This window comes from Dasypus novemcinctus, chromosome 10 (genome assembly GCF_030445035.2).
Source record: "Dasypus novemcinctus isolate mDasNov1 chromosome 10, mDasNov1.1.hap2, whole genome shotgun sequence".
Lineage (NCBI taxonomy): Eukaryota > Metazoa > Chordata > Mammalia > Cingulata > Dasypodidae > Dasypus > Dasypus novemcinctus.
In genome coordinates this window covers 27,652,957-27,658,095 of record NC_080682.1, presented here as the reverse complement: position 1 = coordinate 27,658,095, position 5,139 = coordinate 27,652,957, and positions in this window count along the sequence as shown.

Genomic DNA, 5,139 nt, shown 5'->3' with positions numbered 1-5,139 from the left:
TGCAGTTCCAGATTGTACACGTCTGCACGTCCAGGGATACCTATAGCATCTTGTGTGTAAACCATGATCTCAAAACCTGAGTGGCGATGAGAAGCAAGGCACAGTCATAAAGAAAGGACTGTCGGCCTAAGGGATGCTGATGCACAGTACCAGAAATCTTTTGGCTTTTATAAAGGGTATTTATTTGGGGGTAAAACTTTACAGTTGCAAAGCCCTAAAGAGTCCAACTGAAGGTTCCATAAAAGGTACTTCCTTACCCAAAGTCAGTTGCACATGTTGAAACAAGATGGCTAGCAATGTCTGTGAGGGTTGAAACTTCCACTTTCTTCTTAGGGCTCTGTGGTCCCAGCCCCTTCTGATCTCAGCTGGAGGCTGGAGGGCTCTTTTCTTTCCAGGCTCAGCTGCTCTGCTCTCTTCACAAGGTCAACCATACACTATCAGATAAATGGCTCATTTCTCTTCCTGAGACCTCTGCCATGTCTGCAGAGCCATCTCTCTTCCTCTGTGTATTTTCTCTTGTACCTACCTCTGTGTTCTTGATTGATCATCTGTCTATATAGCCCACCAAGGGGGTGGGGACTCAACTCTGAGTTTCCCTAATGATGTGGTCGCATCAAAGATAATTTAATCAAAGTCATCTCAGCTGAGTCTAATACAATCAAAGGGTATCATACTGAGAGGAACACACCAGTTTACAAACATAATTTCTCTTTTTGGAATTCATAAATAATCTCAAACTGCCACAACTATTAAAGTTAGGAAAGACTGAAATAGCAACCACAGGGTTCCCTACTCTGTAGCAGTAGCAGAAGCTATAGTTCTGACCAAAGTCTACGAGTTAGGGAATGCCTTGAACAGAAAGCATTGCAAGTGTGTACATCTCAGCTTAGGTAACGACTGAATCCCACGGATAATATGAGGTTAAGAACGGGCAATACTTTCCCTAATTCAGAAACATAGCAAGTAACATTCTGAAATTTTAACTCAAATCTAAGTGACTGAAAACCAATACTTCTTTTACTAATGAGTCATTGAGTAAATCATTATGTGCTGGAAGACTAAATTTTATACCTTAATACTTTATAGGCATCTCCATACAGACTCAAGTGCAATAATGCAAAAAGGAAGGTAAATGAATTTGTTTTCCAAGTGCATATAAAAGTTATGCTTACACTATACTGTAGTCTACCAAGTGTGAAATAATGCTTAAGTCTAAGTGTGTGCTCATCTTAATTAAAATGTGATGCAGAAACACAAAGTGAACACGTTTTTGGGAAAATAGCACCATTAGACTTAGACAATAAAAGATTGCTACAAACTTTCAATTTGTAAAATGACTTTACACCCATAAATTATAGGCATACTTCATTTTATTTTGTTTGACTCTACTGCACTTAACAGATACTGTTTGTTTTTTTTTTTACAAATTGAAAGCTTGTAGCAATCTTATACTTCAGACTTCATGCTTCTTTCAACATTGTACCAACAATTTATTGGTCACTAATAGGAAAACAGATTCTCAACTAGAAAGCCAGTGTAGAAAAACACTCAGGACAAACATATAGTGAAGAAAAGAATGACTCACAGTGAGTTGGATGTTGTGATACCACACAGGAGTTAGGCTAGATCTCAGCCACTTTGCCATACTTTCCTACAGGAGAGAATGAGAAACATTCCAACCATGTGCCCAGGAGACAAAGTCAAAGATTTGGTAATTAGCAGGCCACCTTTCCTATAGAGTGTTCATCAGTTCTGTATGATATCAACAACTGATTTATCAGCATTACACTAAACTGTCCATTTTATCACTAACAATCCTAAAATATTAAAGATTTATGAAAATTTTGTGTTTATCTGTCTCTATTATAATATCAGAAATTCTTCGTTGACATGGACTGTGCTTAATTGCATTTTAAATTGAGAACATTATTTGAATTTAATTGTAATAATATATTAAGGGAAATAAAATAAATTTGTGCTATCAAATTAAATATGATTGAATTATTTTTCTCAATACTTACCTTATATCTAAGCAGCACAAGTCATAAGCAAGATGTCAGGTGCCAGGAATATTTGTTCAGAGGTGGTAGCATGTATTGTATATTGATAAAAGTAATCTAGAGTATACTCATTAGAAATCAAATTTGTTTATTTGTCCTGAATCAGGGATCCATTCTTGGAGTATTTCATAAAGATATTCAATATGGATCACCAGAGGGACACATGCAAATTTATGTGTGGTGATACATGTAGAACCCAATAATTTAGGAAATTGCCAAAAGTTTCTTACTAAATAAAAAAAAGGTATTTAGCAAACAGGGATAGATACAGATTATAATAGCAACTTAATAATATTACTAAAATATTAATGGAGAAGAAAAGGCACAGATAATTGGTGTATATATAGTAAAATTAATTTAAAAATACAAAAACCTAGTTGAACAAAGACCCTGGATATCATAATGAGATATGTTACAACATATGCACTTTTATTAAAATGTGCATTAGATTTAGTTATATTTAGTTTAGTTTTTAAGGATACATATCATCCATCTTAGAAGAGGTAGCCTATATATGGAGGAGAATTTAAGAGGAATGATGACTTATGACTTATGATGACAATGGGTAGGGAATTAAGGCAGAATAACTAAATTTAGTTGTGAAATTAAAAGAAGGAAGTAAAATAAAGGTAATATACCTGAGCATAATTTTATTCTTCCTGAATCTTTAAAAAAAAACAATAGGGCATGTAATAGAAATCATCCCAAGACATAAAAGTTGGAGAAAGCTACTGCGAAAATTTTAACTAAATATCCAACAATTAAATATACTTAAATCAATGTGGTTGAGAGGGGGTTGTACAAAATAATACAGGAAAGCAAGGAAATTGTATTTAAAAGAATGTTTCTCGATAGGGAAATCAAAGGAACACTAGATAATTTTAAAAGTCCCCGTGGTATTTCCTGGTCTCTGATGCTTTGGGAATAATAACAAACTGCATTCAAGCTGCCAAGATGTTCCTCGAAGGAGAGACACTCATAAATTCTTCTGATTTCAGTGAAATTAGCAACCACATGAGGCAGCAATAACATATTTTTCATTTGAGGTGAGTAGAAGGGGCCCCATCTTCATGATTATAAGGGGCCCCATCTTCATGATTATAAGATGATCTCCAGTGACAATCCTTGACTCATGCTTTCAATAATTTGAGTTATTGAAATATCAATAATACCAGTGCCACACTCAGTACATTATGCCATACAAATTAATATTGTCATTTCATAAGATTTCCTGGAATAACTTGACATTTTTATCACCATTACTGTGCTCTTTGAGGAAAGCAAGGAATGATTCCTTTTTCTGTGTGATTTTTATATTGTTTCTACGCAACGAAAATTCTGAAGGGGAAAGGAGTAAGCAGTGTTTGTATGCTTCATCTAGAATGTGGTCTTAGCAAAGGTTATGATGGTCAGTTCATTGTTATTGATACTGAGTATGGGTTTATGTTTCAAATATAATAGTTTTTGGTGAGAGTTTTTTGGTATTTAGAAATGTGACATTAACATTATCATTGTCTCCTATTAATTGTTCTACAGAGTTTTGTTTGTGCCATGGATATCCAGGCTCTCATTTTACCAATTTCATACAAAAGATGGGCATTGTCAGAGTTTAAATGTTCAATAAGGACTTAGATATATGATATTTAATAGGTATGTGATCCCTAAAAGCATAAATGAGGAAATGGGTTATGTGAGGCACATAAGGGAGAAAACCTAACAGTGTGCATTTGAGAGCAAGTTACTGCTGCAACTAAGTGAGCTCAATCACTGGTCATGCTTTGATGTATCCTGCAGAAAACTTCTTGGAATTTGTCCCAAGGAAGGTCAAAGAAGCTGAATCTTGGATTTGAATGCAGGCCACATCAGAGTTGGTCCAAAGTGATAAGGAGTTGGGAGACATGTTTCAGCCAAAGTGGTATTTGCAATATTAAATTGATGGGAAAGTAAAAATAAAATATTAAATATTTTGGCTTAGTCCAATACATACATCAGCTACAATAAAAGAATGCCTTGGACCCTGCTATTTTTGCATTAAATTTTCATGTGTTTCAAGTCTTGGAAATAATTTGAATATATTTCTAATGAGGGACAAATTGGGTTTGAAATCAGCAAAATTAAAGGGTCAAGTAGGGCCAACCCTTAGATAAATTATGTCACGTATTTATATTCTGTTTTTAGAATTGATGATATTACCAAGTTTTAAACACTCCATTGGTCTGTGCTTGGGTATTCCCTTTCCCTTTTCAGAATATACCTAAAAGCACTGAATTATGCATTCATTTTGATTGGTAATCCACGCTGTAAATTTTACAAATTGCATGGAAATTGGGAAAACTCTGTTTGGAGAAGAAAAAAGAACGGGAACTTCCCGTATCTCTCCACAGGCCCCTCTTCTATGGCACAACTACAATACAAACCTTTCAGGTCAACCAAATACCTTGGACTGTGTTCATGTATTTTAGAATCTGGCATATGGGATTTGATAATGTTGAAGAAGTACAGATTTTAAAAAATCTTCAAAGATCATTACAAGTTGTATAATAGTGATTTGAATATTTCATTCACATATTTTTAATCATTCACCAATGTCCCTGAGTTGTGAAACTTAATGTTCTCTTATTGAGATAATACATTAATTTTACCCAATAAGGATATATAAGGATATATATCCTTTGTTAGCTATGTTGGTTGAGAGTACTATGGTGTTTATCCTTTTTTGTTTTATAATATTAATATAACATGTGTTCATAGTTCTGCTGATATAAACTCACCCATAGATTCTCAGTCTTGATGTATTTTCTACTGCACTGTTTCCTTTCTCTCCTTTATATGGAATAGGATGATCTTAATCTGATCAATCTACCAACCTCAGTTAAGACTATTTGCATATGAAATGTCTAGAATAGGAAAATCTATAGAGACAGAAAATAGATTAGAGGTTACCTTTAAAGTTGTCATTTAAGATATATTGATGTTTATCCTCATTTTAAGTCTATTTGTGCGTCTATCTATTTATGAATTTTATTCTTTTTTAATGGGTTTATGCTGACCTCCTCGGTTGAGTTGCAGAGCAGTCCTC